The sequence below is a fragment of the Moschus berezovskii genome, chromosome 19 (genome assembly GCF_049115385.1).
Source record: "Moschus berezovskii isolate FMDL1 chromosome 19, NW_MosBer_1.0, whole genome shotgun sequence".
Lineage (NCBI taxonomy): Eukaryota > Metazoa > Chordata > Mammalia > Artiodactyla > Moschidae > Moschus > Moschus berezovskii.
In genome coordinates this window covers 45,344,559-45,360,930 of record NC_142478.1, presented here as the reverse complement: position 1 = coordinate 45,360,930, position 16,372 = coordinate 45,344,559, and positions in this window count along the sequence as shown.

Below are 16,372 nucleotides of genomic sequence, written 5' to 3'. Positions count from 1 at the left end.
TTATTTCATCTTGGGATTAACAGTATTTACTTGGTACTATCAATTTCAACTAATGAGATCTCCTGTTATTGGCACTTGGTGACTTATATATGAGGCTGAGAAATGTACAGAAAGTCTCAAAAGAAAGCTCTTTAATAGGAATTAGCTTTCTATTAATGTTTTTGGAATCTGTCTGTATCTGTCTCCTGAGAAATCTGTATGCAGGTCAAGAAACAACAGTTAGAACTGGACATGGAACAACAGACTAGTTCCAAATTGGGAAAGGAGTACATCAAGGCTGTATATTGTCACCCTGCTTATTTAACTTATATGCAGAAAACATCATGTGAAATGCTGGGCTGGATGAAGCACAAGCTGGAATCAAGATTGCCGAGAGAAATATCAATAACCTCAGATACACAGATGACACCACATTTATGGAAGAAAGTGAAGAAAAACTAAAGAGCCTCTTGATGAAAGTGAAAGAGGAGAGTTTAAATGTTGGCTTAAAACTCAACATTCAGAAAACTAAGATCATGGCATCTGGTCCCATCATTTCATGGCAAATAGATGGGGAAAAAATGGAAACAGTGAGAGACTATATTTTTTTTGGGGGGGAGGCTCCAAAATCACTGCAGATGGTGACTGTAGCCATGAAATTAAGACACTTGCTCCTTGAAAGAAAAGCTATGACCAATCCAGACAGCATATTAAAAAGCAGAGACATTACTTTGCCAACAAAGGTCCATCTAGTCAAAGCCATTGTTTTTCCAGTAGTCATGTATGGATGTGAGAGTTGGACTATAAAGAAAGCTGAGCACAGAAGAATTGATGCTTCTGAACTGTGGTGTTGGAGAAGACTCTTGAGAGTCCCTTGGACTTCATGGAGATCCAACCAGGCAATCCTAAAGGAAATCAGTCCTAAATATTCATTGGAAGGACTGATGCTGAAGCTGAAACTCCAATACTTTGACCACCTGATGCAAAGAACTGACTCATTGGAAAAGACCCTGATGCTAGGAAAGATTGAAGGCAGGATGTGAAGGAGACGACAGAGGATGAGATGGTTGGATGGCATCACTGACTCGATGACTATGAGTTTGAGTAAGCTCTGGGAGTTGGTGATAGACAGGGAAGCCTGGAGTGCAGCAGTCCATGGGGTCACAAAGAGTCGGACACGACTGAGCAACTGAAATTATGTCTAAGTATCTATCTATTTATTACCCAATCTATTATTTGTTCTTACCAATTCATTTTCCATTCAATTCTGAGTTCCCTTATTTTTAATGTTCCATAGAGGTAATCTCCTATAAATCCTTTACATGAAGCAGGGTATGAAAATGAAAACACTTAGATTTCAAATGACTCCAACATATAGGAAAAAGTGAAATTCAATACCTGCCTCCAGTGTTAAAGATACAGTTCATAAAGATTTTTTTTTCAAATTCATTTTTTGCTTCCATGAATTTTATTTTCTTATCAGTTTTAACAGTTTTCCTTTCTTTCCTCCTCTAAGTGTGAGTATCCCCACAGACACAGCTGGACTTCTCTTTCTGTATTCTTCCTCAATGCATTGGTTGGTATTGTGCCTGCTCTTAACTCTGCATCTCTGACTTTCTCCTAAATGTTGGTTTAGTGTCTCAATCTCAATGTCCCTGAAATAAAATGCTCAGTATTTCTTCCCATAATTGTACTTCTTGTGTTCCGTAATTGTATCAATGTCTCATCGGCCACTTACTCATCTAAGTTCGAAACCTGTAAGTTGTCTTTGAGTGCTTTTCACTATCCTATGCATTTAAATCAGTTCTTGAGTAGTGTGGATTCTTCTTTTGAAATCTTTCCTCTGTGCATTGTGTTCCCCCTATACACTCATATTCCCCTCCTCACTGGCTCCACGTAGCTGTTCTCTCATCTGCGTCTCTATTCCTGCTCTGGAAATAGCTTCATCTGTACCATTTTTCTAGATTCCACGCATATGCATTAACATATGATATTTGTTTTTCTCTTTCTGACTTACTTCACTCTGTATGACAGACTCTAGGTCCATCCATGTCTCTACAAATATGACTCTATCTTTCTTTAAGATTAAAGTTTATTGTCAATTACTTAGTTTTCAGAAGAAGGTTTTTATTTTTAAATGATGGAAGCATTGTTTTATGATGGAGGGTAAAGACGAAAGTGAAGGGAAGGGAGAAAAGAAGGCAAGTGTTATTGGTCCCTGAACATATGAGAGGGCTGGGACTCAGGGCTGATGATGGACAGCAGGAGAAAAGGAGAAGAAATGTTTTCTTTTAGCTGAAATGGAAGGAGAAAAGCAAAGTACTTCTCTTCAATACGTTGTTGAATGAATGTAGAGTGAATGATGACTTTTGCTTTCTCATCTGTTGAAAGTGAATAAGAACAGGGGTGCTAAGGGTTTGAGAATCATGGAGAGTGTATGAAATAACCATGGAAACCAGAGCAAACATAATGAGGCCCATCTACCATAAATGCCATTAAAAGTCTCCTGATAAGTAATTGACAGCAATTTTCCACTCAGTTTTGGAGAAAGCAGGTGATGGGCTTCACACAGGATTGGAATTTTGTCCAGGAAAGGTACCATTGCAGTGCAGGATATTGATAAGAAACATATTGATAAGAAAGATATTCTTGGAAACTGCCCAATCACAGTTTGCATCACCCTGTCAGCCACTAAAAACCAACCAAATAATCAAGCCAAGAATAACTAGCCTGCCGGGCCTGTTTTGGCCTCCGCACAGCTGGTTCTGTTACCCTCATCCTCTCAACGGTCTGCTGTGTGTCCTCAAGGTCTGGACATCGCCGACCCTGGGAATTGTGTGTCATTGGTGTCTCTCTTATTCTACTTACTGCCAACTTCCTCAATGCCCTTCTTGCTCCCTGTTTGTCTCTCCCATCATTCTCTCCAGATGATTCAAGTGCTCATTCTACAAAACAAATCCAGTTACATGATTCCCTTCTCTTAAGACACTTCCTTCTTTATCTCAACCTATCAAATAAACATCATTGTCAATGAGGCCCTTCACTGTCTGGTCCATGAACCCGTCCAACTTCATTTTCTGTCACTGTCTTTCTTGAATTGTGAATCCTTTAGGTTCCAGAAAAATAAAACTCTGTGGAAATATCTGCACACTATGTATTGTACATCTGTGTCTTGACACACATCTTTCCACTTGATAGTTAACTCCCTTTGGTCAATCTGGCACAGTGATCAATAAAACCCACTATTTCAAAGAGAAATGACAATCTTTCCCATGCCCTAAGGTAGCAATCACTCCCTCCGCAGGGAGCTACGAGTACCTCATGCATGTCTTTTGTTGTAATGAAAAAACTCTAGTGCTACCCTGATAGCGCCACTATTCCCTGGTTTTAGCTAATATTCTATTCTTACATGAGACATAAAAAGCATTGAGATCGTCATACTAATCGAAGACAGCCAGACAGAGAAAGACAAATATTGTGTGATATCATTTATATGCAGAATCTAAAAAAATGATATCAACTTATTTACAAAATAGAAATAGACCCACAGACATAGAAAGGAAACTTGTGGTTACCAAAGAGGAAAGAGAGGAGAACGGATAATTCAGGAGATTGGGATTAACAGACATAACTGCTATATACTAAATAGATGAACAACAAGGACCTACGGTATAGCACAGGGAACTATACTCAGCATTTTGTAATAACCTATAAGGGAAAAGAATATGAAAAATAGATATATATGCCTATGTCACTGAATCATTTTTCTGTACACCTGAAACTACGACAACATTGTAAATCACTAATACTTTGATTAACTATATATATATAAAGAAAACAAAGCAATGCTTTCGCCATTCGTTTAACCTAACAAGAGCCTATTATATTGTTTTTGCACAGAACAGTTTTCTGAATTATATTTATTGGACCTCTAGCCTCATGTATGGAATATTTACAGATATAGCATAAAAACATTTTCTGGTCAAACATCTTTTGGGGAAACTAGCTTAACAACATTGGTTAAGCAATGTTGAAATGTTTATTTAAGACAACAAAATGTTTAATCTGCTAGGGTACTTTATAAGTCTTAGAAGACATGATTGATGAAAATATCCAAGATTTTAGGCATTGACATTTTCTTTTTTTTCCCATTAAGCACACTGAGGGCTAATGTAGACAATCTGCTTTAGGAAGTGCAAGAGAATTGCATCCAAACATTTTGTTCTGGTCTTACTTTTTCTAACCCAACTTAAAGCTTTGCTCACTTTTCTGTTGCCTTCTCTCTGCCCGCATACCAGCTTCAGAACTAGATCTTCATCTTTGTGCCCTCACTCCCTCTGCTAATGCTGCTAACCTAGAACAAATGTCCTTCTCCTCTGCGCCAGTACTATACAGAAACTCTATTGATGTCTGAACCACCAGGGAAACCCAAAGTAAACGTTAAAAATTAAATTAGAGAAGGGGCTTCCCTGGTGGTCCAGTGGTTAAGAATCTGCCTGTCAATGCAGAGGACACAGCTTTGATCCCGGGTCCAAGAAGATTCCACATGTGTGGGGCAACTAAGCCCATGGGCCAAAGCTACTGAAACCCGTCCACCCTAGAGCCCGTGTTCTGCAATGAGAGAAGCCACTACAAGTCCATGCAGAGTATTAAAGAGTAGCCCCCAACTCTGCACAACTAGAGGAAGCCTGTGCACAGGAAGGGAGACCCAGGGCAGCCAAAAAATAAATGAATAAATTTTTAAAAATTAGGTTAGAGAGATATTATGTTTAAAATGCACAACAAGCTTATGTTTCATTTTGTTTCATTTCAGTCGCTCAGTCATGGCTGACTTTTTGAGACCCCATGAATCACAGCACACCAGGCCTCCCTGTCCATCACCAACTCCTGGAGTTCACTCAAACTCATGTCCACAGAGTCGGTGATGCCATCCAGCCATCTCATTCTCGGTCGTCCCCTTCTCCTCCTGCCCCCAATCCCTCCCAGCATCAGAGTCTTTTCAGTGAGTCAACTCTTCGCATGAGGTGGCCAAAGTATTAGAATGGTGTATAATAAACACTAATGAGAGCTATCTTTGGAAAAAAACAGTTTATGTAAATTAGTACATCGGCCATTATTGTTAGGTGATTGAATCTAATAAAACAAATATTCATCTTGATTTCTAAGGGTGGTGTCACAAAAATGAACAGATTCTGATTACTTCTCTGTAACAATTTAAGAAGACTACTTGCCTAAATATTCATGTTTAGAAAATTTAAACCTTTATAGTTGTCTTTTGTTCAAAGTAAATCTTTTCTTTTTAAAAAAACATATACACTGCCATGAAACTCCACTCACCATAAAAAACTAAGAAAACATTCCAGCAATATTGCCTTCTATGACCAAAATACTGTCTGTGCCTCACTTCTTTGGAATAATTTTGGTAACAATGATTCTAATCCCTGTCTCTAAGAAGAAATGCATGACTCTGAGAAGAAAACAATGTATTCAGGGCATTTAAAATAATCTCTGGAGAGATGGCTTATGAAAATACAAAAATGGAAATATACACCAGTGAAATAAAACCAGAAACTATGAGATGCAAAAAAAAAAAAAAAAGGCACAGAAAGCTTAAGTAGTTATTTAATGATAACATGATGAGCTTAGTTTGCTTCATGAGCCTGATTTTAAATCTCATTTTAAAACCATAATAATTTGATGATGCTAATGGCTTGCTTTCTATAACTTACTTTTAAATATTTGTACTACCATTATACATTTACATGTTAATTTGACTAAACAGTTGCTAAGATAGGATCTTTTTAGTCATCATCTCTCACATTAGAGACAAAAATTGTAAGTAGAATTTGCTTGTGGGCAAATAGAAAACTTTTCCAACAAAGACACAGGTTTTGAATCTACAATATGCATTTGTGGAACTTCCAGCTAATCTAGCTTGATATTAGAAAACCTAGGGAAATAAATTCTTCATATCATTTATAGATAATATTTCTCCAGTATTAATTGTTTCAGTTCAGTTCAGTTCAGTCACTCAGTCGTGTCCGACTCTTTGCGATCCCATGAATCAGCACGCCAGGCCTCCCTATCCATCACCAACTCCCAGAGTTCACTCAAACTCATGTCCATCATTGCTGCTGCTGCTGCTGCTGCTGAGTCGGTTCAGTCGTGTCCGACTCTGTGCGACCCCATAGATGGCAACCCACCAGGCTCCCTGTCCCTGGGATTCTCCAGGCAAGAACACTGGAGTGGGTTGCCATTTCCTTTAGGTCTTAAAAATAAGTAGATAATAAGCAAAAATGAATGAACGCTGACATTGGTTGCAACTTTCTAAAAGAGGTTTCGGAGTTGCTTTTTATTTTATTTATTTTTAATTTATTTTATTGGAGGCAAGTTACCTTACATTAATATATTGGTTGGTTTTGCCATACATTGACATGAATCCGCCCCGGATGTACATGTGCTCTCCCTCCTGAACCCCCCTCCCACCTCCCTCCTCCCCACATCCTCCCTCCATGTCATTCCCGTGCACCAGCCCCAGGCATCCTGTATCATGCGTCGAACCTGGACTGGTCACTTATGATAATATACATGCTACAATGCCGTTCTCCCCAATCATCCCACCTTCACCCTCTCCCACAGAGTCCCAAAGACTGTTCTATATGTCTATGTCTTTTTTGCAGTCTCGTATACAGGGTTCAGGTTTCCTCTTTCTAAATTCCATATATATGCATTAGTATACTGTATTGATGTTTTTCTTTCTGGCTTACTTCACTCTGTATAATAGGCTCCAATTTCATCCACCTCATTAAAACTGATTCAAATGCATTCTTCTTGATGGCTGAAAAATACTCCATTGTGTATATGTACCAAAGCTGTCTTAGCCATTCATCTGCAGATGGACATCTAGGTTGCTTCCATGTCCTGGCTATTATAAACAGTGCTGCAATGAACATTGGAGTACATGTGTCTCTTTCAATTCTGGTTTCCTCGGTGTGTATGCCCAGGAGTGCGATTGTTGGATCATATGGCAGTTCTATTTCCAGTTTTTTGAGGAATCTCCACACTGTTCTCCATAGTGGCTGTACTAGTTTGCATTCCCACCAACAGTGTAACAGGGTTCCCTTCTCTCCACACCCTTTCCAGCATTTATTGCATGTAGACTTTTGGATAGCAGCCATTCTGACTGGTGTGAAATGGTATCTCATTGTGGTTTTGATTTGCATTTCTCTGATTATGAGGGATGTTGAGCATTTTTTCATGTGTTTGTTAGCCATCTTTATGTCTTCTTTGGAGAAATGTCTGTTTAGTTCTTTGGCCCATTTTTTGATTGGGTCACTTAGTTTTCTGGAATTGAGCTGCAGGAGCTGCTTGTATATTTTGGAGATTAATCCTTTATCAGTTGCTTCATTTGCTATTATTTTCTCCCATTCTGCAGGCTGTCTTTTCACCTTGCTTAGAGTTTCCTTTGCTGTGCAGAAGCTTTTGATTTTAATTAGGTCCCATTTGTTTATTTTTGCTTTTATTTCCAATATTCTGGGAGGTGGGTCTTGGAGGATCCTGCTGTGATTTATGTCAGAGAGTGTTTTGCCTACGTTCTCCTCTAGGAGTTTTATAGTATCTGGTCTTACATTTAGCTCTCTAATCCATTTTGAGTTTATTTTGGTGTATGGTGTTAGGAAGTGTTCTAGTTTCATTCTTTTACAAGTGGATGACCAGTTTTCCCAGCACCACTTGTTAAAGAGACTGTCTTTTGTTCATTTTATATTCTTGCCTCCTTTGTCGAAGATAAGGTGTCCATAGGTGCGTGGGTTTATCTCTGGGCTTTCTATTTTGTTCCATTGATCTATATTTCTGTCTTTATGCCAGTACCATACTGTCTTGATGACTGTGGCTTTGTAGTAGAGCCTGAAGTCTTGCAGCAGAGCAAACTAAAGCCTAAGCAGCATAAACAGGGAAAGCACACACGCCTCGAGCGGGAGCATTCCCAGTGTAGCCAAGACACCGTGAGCACTCCCCACAGATGCCAGGGATATTTGTTAGTTGTTCCTCCCTCCCTACAGCAGGACTGAATAGGAGAGCCTGGGGGGAAAAAAAAAAAAGTGTCCACCACCGCATCCTGGTGTCAGGACGGGAATTAGACACTGAGGAGACCAGAAAACAGAAGAGGGAGAAGCCTTGAGCCTCCTGCAAGAATAAGACTGAAAACCAGAGGCAGAGGCTTAAGGCCAAATCCTGAGAACACCAGAGATCTCCGGTTCCAGAGAACATTAATTGATAGGTACTCATCAAAGGCCTCCATACATACACTGAAACCAGGCACCACCCAAGTGTCAACAAGTTTCAGTGAAAGACATACTACGAAAGCTATCCAGCAACACAGGAGAATAGCACTGAGCTTCAATATACAGGCTGCCCAAAGCCACCACAAACCCACGGATATCTCAAACTCATTACGGAGTTGCTTTTTAAACTGATATAACACATCTGGTTACCAGGAGAAGACAGCTGTTGTTATGAACTTTGAAGGTGTGAACTTCTGGCTGAGGAGGGGAGCCTGACCTCTTCACAGACCTGCAGCTCTGCTAACAGGTGCATCCCAAACTGGTCAAGAGGCAACTATAACTTTGCTTAGACTTGGTAAAAACTGCAAATACTTTTGGCGGAGATTCTATTTTTCTGGATGATTTGCAGACCTGAGTGACTGTTCATCTACCTCTGCCCCAAGAGCTATCATTGTTGTTTCAGAGGAGCATTTGGCTTTGAGCAGTAGGAACATGCTGACCTGTCACATGCTAACTGCAAGACAGAAGAATGAATAAATCAACACACAGAGGAAAGTCAGGAATGAACAAGAGATAGTGAATGGGTGCATGATATGAAAGAATCTATGCTTATATATATTTAAAAATAACTGGAAAATTTTAATTATGGGCAGAATTCAGGTGATACTAAGCAACTCCAGGTCGGAGAAGGCAATGGCAAGCCACTCCAGTACTCTTGCCTAGAAAATCCCACGGACAGAGGAGCCTGGTAGGCTACAGTCCATGGGGTCGCTACGAGTCAGACATGACTGAGCGACTTCACTTTCACTTTTCACTTTCACACATTGGAGAAGGAAATGGCAACCCACTCCAGTGTTCTTGCCTGGAGAATCCCAGGGACAGGGGAGCCTGGTGGGCTGCCGTCTATGGGGTCACACAGAGTCGGACACGACCGAAGTGACTTAGCAGCAGCAGCAGCAGCAGCAAGCAACTCCGGGAGTTGGTGATGGACAGGGAGGCCTGGCATGCTGTGAGTCACAAAGAGTCGGACACGACTGAGCGACTGAACTGAATTGAAGCAATTCTTCATTTTACTAGGATTGAAAATGACATTGTTGTGACATATGAAGGTGGCAATGGCTTGCAGAGCAGAGATGCATATGGGGGCACATATTGAAATAATATGATACCTTTAGATTATATTTTAAAAGGCATACACAAGACAAATGTTCAATTATTGATAACTATTTTACACTTGTTATATGGGGGATTGCTGCATTGTTTAAATCCCAGGTCTATATCTTTCTAACTGTAAGACCTTGTCTTTCAAACCATCACCTTATCTACACTAACTCTTCTAGATTGAAAAAAATGGCTTCAATATAAATGTTCCCCCTTAGAAAAAGAATAAATAACTCACACAAACTGATCTATGGAAGACAATTTCTTCAAAACACCTACCTGAATGGAAGTGAGTGAAAGTCACTGTCATGTCTGACTCTTTGTGACCCCATGAACTGTCTATGGAATCCTCTAGGCCAGAATACTGCAGTGGGTAGCCTTTCCCTACTCCAGGGGATCTTCCCAACCCAGGGATTGAACCCAGGTCTCCCACATTGCAGGCAGATTCTTTACCAGCTAAGCCACAAGAGAAGCCCAAGAATACTGGAGTGGGCAGCCTATCACTTCTCCAGCGGATCTTCCCAACCCAGGAATTGAACCAGGGTCTCCTGCATTGCAGGCAGATTCTTCACCAACTGAGCTATCAGGGAAGCCCCTATCTGAATAGAAGAGATTTGGCAAACAGTGATCTTGATATTGTTGATATTTGGACGAGCCTTAGTAATGAAACTGTGTACAAACCCCCGTGTCCTTGTCTTTTGAAGAAAAAGGCTGACTCGTGAGTTAATGATTATAGACTTCCCTAGTGGTGCAGTGGATAGGAATCTGCCTGCCAATGCAGGGGATGAGGGTTCGATCCCCGGTCTGGAAAGATTCTACATGCCTTGGAACAACTAAGCCCACAAACCACAACTACTGAGCCCACATGCCACAATTACTGAAGCCTGTGCGCCCTAAAACCTGTGCTGCACAAGAGAAACCAGAGCAGTGAGAAGTCCACACACTGCAACTATTGAGAGTAGCCTTTGCTCGCCACAACTGGAGAAAAAGCTGCACAGCAAGAAAGACCAGGACAGCCAAAAATAAATAAATAAATATTTATAAATAAATAAATATTTATAAATAAATAAATATTTATAAATATAAATATATATAAATAAGTAAATAAATGAAAAAAACTCCTTTATTAAAGGAGTTAATGATTAGGAGATGTGAAGATGGAGAAACAAAGGACTGCTATTGGGCTGGAGAACTGGTAACAATTTAGACTACAAATCTGCCACTCGGAACCCCCAAACTCAAAGTTTCTTATTAGAAATACATAATGGTTTCTTTCAAGTTATTTCTATAGAAAGCAGATCCCCATCAACTGAAAACTGCTGACCACAAGCACATAGACCCTGGACTAGTTGAAACCAGAGGGTTGATGATGCTTGAAACTTCACCTTAATGCCAATCAGTCTGATACTGTGCATGATCTGATCATGCATCCTGCAGCTACCTCCCTCACCATCCCTAAAACCCCTTCCCTAAAACTATCGGGAGTTCAGGACTTTCGACCATAAGCTCTCTGATTCCCTGTTGGTACCTGCAATAAACTCTGCACTTTCTACTGGTGTTAGTAGAATGGCTTTTCTGTGCATGGGTAAGTGAACCCAAGTTTGGTTCAATAAAGATAACACTAAGTAATCACTAAGTTTACTTGTCTTTTCCTAAGGTGTGTTCTTAAAGTACAGTGATAGCATCATGTCATTTACAAAGAGGTAAGTAATTCTTTCTCTTTTGTTGCTAAGGACTTAGGATATACAGTATATCTAATTTATCTAAAATTTTTATGATATGATCTCTGTGGTTTTACACTGAATATTCTGGCAAAACATTAAAATCTGGATAACCATATACCTCTAAGCACAGATAGCTCCTCTCTATAAGGTTAGGGCTGAGGTGGACTGTCAGATATTCAGTGGCCTTTGATTATTCTGAACTGTTTTCTCAATTAGATGAAACAATATAATGTTCAAATTCATAAGTAGAAGTTTCTTACTCATATTTCTACTTTTATCTTCTCAAAATTATATCACACTTAATGGGTTTTGGTTGTATACAAATGTTATTTTGGGTGTCATGAGCTATTATTAAATATACAATTTACAGTCACACAAAAATATTGCCCAGTTTCCAAAATCAGACACAGTTAGGTGCATAGTTCTCTCTATCATTTATTCAGTTCAGTTCAATTCAGTTCAGTCGCTCAGTCGTGTCTGACTCTTTGCGACCCCATAAATCACAGCATGCCAGGCCTCCCTGTCCATCACCATTAAGAAAGTGATAACAGACTTTGGAAAAGTCATATGATGACTCTGGATCTTTATCTATAACTTATTATAAGAATAGTGAGTTTGTGCTTGTTAAGTCCCTTCAGTCATATCTGACTCTTTGCAATGAACGGTAGCCCGCCAGACTCCTCTGTCCATGGGTTTCTCCAGACAAGAATACTGGAGTGGGTTCCATGCCTTGCTACAGGGGATCTTCCCAACCCATGGATCTAATTCACAACTCTATGCCTCCTGCACTGGCAGGTGGGTTCTTTACCACTAGCGCCAGCTGGAAAGCCCTATAGGAATAGTATTAAATTCATAAAGGTGTAGAGGAGATAATAAACTTGTGCAGCATCTGGAAAACAATACACCCTCAATCAAAGATGACAATAATTATTATTGATATTATGTGGAACAGAAAGAAAAATTAAGTGTAAAATGATTCACATAGTAGTTAATCTTTAGGACTAATCCAAAGTTGGAGGTAAAGATTCTGAATCTATTACTAGAACAGCCTCTTTTACTTCAACTGCCTGTATGGCGGTCAGAATTCTGTATAAACCAGGTCTACGTCTAAAACATAAGCTGCTTTAACTCACCTCTGTGCAACTAGAACTAGAGTTTTAATGTTCTAATAGGACATTAAAGATAACATAATCCCATCCCTTCCCTTTCAGTTCTATTATCCCAAGGAAGTAAATTCCCTTTCTGAGCCTCTGGTATTTCATAGAAAATAGGGTGTCAAATAACTTGCAAAAAGAATGTAAACAAATGAAATAGAGTAAAAAGAGAAAAGAAAAGATTGGTTAAACTAAGAGCTGGTGTTTTGAAAAAGATTAACAAAATTAATAAATATGTAGCCAGATTCACCAAGAAAAAAAGAGGGCCTAGTAAATAAAATTAAAAAAATTGAAAGACAAGTTACAAATGATATCACTGAAATACAATCACAGGGGAATATTGTGAATAGTTATATGCCAGTAAATTGGACAACCTAGAAGAAATATATAAATTCCTAAGACTTTTAAGACTAAATCAGAAACAAAGAGAAAGTCTGAACAGATCAATTACTAGTAATGAAATTAAATCAGTAATCAAAGAAATTCCAAACAAACAAAAAACATGGCTTCACAGGGGAATTCTATCAAACATTTAAAGATGAGTTAAAACCTATCTTTCTCAAACTATTCCAAAAAATTGAAGAGGAGGAAACTCTTCCGAACATATACACAGAGACCGGTATTACCCTGAAACTCAAACCAGGAAAATATACTACCAAAAAGAAAATTACAGACATGTCCCTAATATACATAGATAAAAATCTTCAACAAAATGCTATTAAACAAAATTCAACCATATACTAAAAGGATAATACATCACAATCAATTAGAATTTATTCCAGGGATGAAAGAATGGATAAATATTCACAAATCAATCAATGAAATACACCACATTAACATAACAAATAATAAAAATCATGTTTGTCTCCACAGATGTAGAAAAGCATTTGACAAAATTCAAAAATTCATTCATTATAAAAACTCTCAACAAAGTTGGTACAAAGGAAACATATCCAAAAATAATCAAAACAATTAATGACAAACTCACAGGTAATATACTCAATGATGAAAAGATGAAAGCTTTTCATCTAAGATCAGGAATACAAAGATGTCCACTCTCACCACTTCTATTTAACAAAGTATTGGAAGCCCTAGCCACAGCAATCAGATAAGAAAAAGAAATGAAAAGCATTTAATGTGAAAAGGAAGGAAAAACAACTTACTATTTGCAGATGATATGGTACATATATAGAAAACCCAAAAGACTCCACAGCAAACACTTAGAACTAAGAAATGAATTAAGTAAAGTTGCAGTGTATAAAATCAGTATTCAGAAATCTATTGTATTTCTCTACAGTATTAATGAAATAGCAGAAACAGAAATCAAGAAAACAACCTCATTTGCAGTCAATCAAAAAGAATAAAATATGCAGGAATACCTTCTTTAACTTCCCAGCTGGCAATAGTGGTAAAGAGTCTGTCTGCCAACGCAGGAAACAAAAAGATGTGGGCTTGATCCCTGTGCTGGGAAGACCCCTAGGAGGAGGGTGTGGCAACCCACTACAGTATTCTTTCCTGGAGAAACTCATCTACTATTCTGGACAAGAATCCCTTAGAAGACATGGAGTAGCTGTCATAGTCAACAAAAGAGTCCAAAATACAGAAATTAGGGCACAGTCTCAAAAATGACAGTATGATCTTGGTTTTCTTCCAAGGCAAACCATTCAACATCACAGTAATCCAAGTCTATGCTCCAACCCCTAATGTTGAAGAAGCTGAAGTCAAATGGTTCTATGAACACTTACAAAACCTTCTAGAACTAACACCAAAAACAGATGTCCTTTTCATCATAGGGGACTGGAATGGAAAAGTAGGAAGTCAAGACATACTGCAGTAACAGGAAAGTTTGGTCTTGGAGTACAAAATGAAGCATGGCAAAGGCTAACAGAGTTTTGCCAAGAGAACACACTGGTATAGCAAACATCCTTTTCCAATAGCACTAGAGCCAGTTCTACACATTGACATCACCAGTTGGCCAATAATGAAATCAGATTAACTATATTCTTTGCAGCCAAAGATGGAAAGGCTCTATACAGTCAGCAAAAACGAGACCAGGAGCTAACTGTGGCTCAGATCATGATCTGCTTATTGTAAATTTCAGACTTAAATTGATAAAGTAGGGAAAAACCACTATACTTTTCAGATATGGCCTAAATCAAATCCTTTATGATTACATCATGGAGGTGACAAATAGATTCAAGGGATTAGATTTGACAGACAGAGTGCTTGAAGAACTATGGACAGAGGTTTGTAACACTGTACAGGAAGCAGTGACCAAAACCATCCCAAAGAAAGAGAAATGTAACAAGGGAAAATAGTTGTCTGAGGAGGCCTTACAAATAGCTGAGAAAAGCAGAGAGGTGAAAGGCGAAGGAGAAAGGGAAAGATATACTCAACTGAATACATATATTCAGGTTCCAAAGAATAGCAAGGAGAGATAATAAAGCCTTCTTAAGTCAACAATGCACAGAAAGACTAGAGATCTCTTCAAGAAAATTAAAGATATCAATGGAACATTTCATGCAAAGATGGGCACAATAAAGGACAGAAATAGCAGAACCTAACAGAAACCTAAGAGATTAAGAAGAGGTAGAAATAAAACGCAGCAGAAGAACTGTACAAAATAAGTCTTTATGACCCGGATAACCATGATGGCATGGTCACTCCCCTAGAGCCAGACATCCTGGAGCGTGAAGTCAAGTGGGCCTTAGGAAGCATCACTACATACAAAGCTAGTGGAGGTGATAGAATTCCAGCTGAGTTCTTTCATATCCTAAAAGGTGATGCTGTGAAAGTGCTGCACTCAATACGGCAGCAAATTTGGAAAACTCCGCAGTGGACACAGGACTGGGAAAGGTTAGTTTTCATTCCAGTCTCAAAGAAGGGCAATGTCAAAGAATGTTCAAACTACAGTACATTTCACATATTACCAAGGTAATGCTGAAAATTCTTTATGCTAGGCTTCAAGAGTACATGAACCAAGAGCTTCCAGATGTACAAGCTAGACTTAGAAAAGGCAGAGGAATCAGAGATCAAATTGTCAACATCTGGCAGATTATAGAAAAAGCAAGAGAATTCCACGAAAAACATCTAAGGCTTTTTTGACTACTCGAAGGCCTTTGGCTGTGTGGATCACAACAAACTGGAAAATTCTTAAAGAGATGGAATATCAGACCACTTTACCTGTCTCCTGTGAAACCTGTATGTAGGACAAGAAGCAATAGTTAGAACCTTACATGGAACAACTGACTGGTTCAAAATTTGGAAAGGGGTAGGGCAAGACTGTATATTGTCATGTTGCTTATACAACTTATATGCAGAGTCCATGATGTGAAATGCCAGGCTGGATGAATTAGAAGCAGGAATCAAGATTGCCAGGAGAAATATCAATGATTTCAGATAAGCTGATGCGATCACTCTAATGGCAGAAAGTGAAGAAGAACTAAAGTGTTTCTTGATGAGGGTGAAAGAGGAGAGTGAAAAAGCTGGCTTAAAGCTCAACATTCAAAAACCAAAGATCATGGCATCCAGTTCCATCACTTCATGGCAAATGGAAGGGGAACAATTAGAAGCAGTGACACATTTTATTTTCTTGGGCTCCAAAATCACTGCAGATGGTGACTGCAGCCATGAAATTAAAAGACAGTTGCTCCTTGAAAGGAAAGCTAGACAAACCTAGACAATGTATTAAAAAGCAGATGTACCTCTTTGATGACAAAGGTCCATATACAAAGCTATAGTTTTTCTGGTAGTCATGCATGGATGTGAGAGTTGGACCATAAAGAAGGCTGAGCACTGATGGTTTTGAACTGTGGTGCTAGAGAAGACTATTGAGAGTCCCTTGGACTGCAAGGAGATCAAAGGATTCAATCCTAAAAGATATCAGTCCTAAATATTCAATGGAAGGACTGATGCTGAAGCTGAAGCTCCAATATTTTGGCCACCTGATGTGAAGAACCAACTCTTGGAAAAGACTCTGATGCTGGGAAAGTTTGAGGGCAGGAGGAGAAGGGGGTGACAGAGGATGAGACAGTTAGATAGCGTCACTGACTCAATGAACATGAAATTGAGC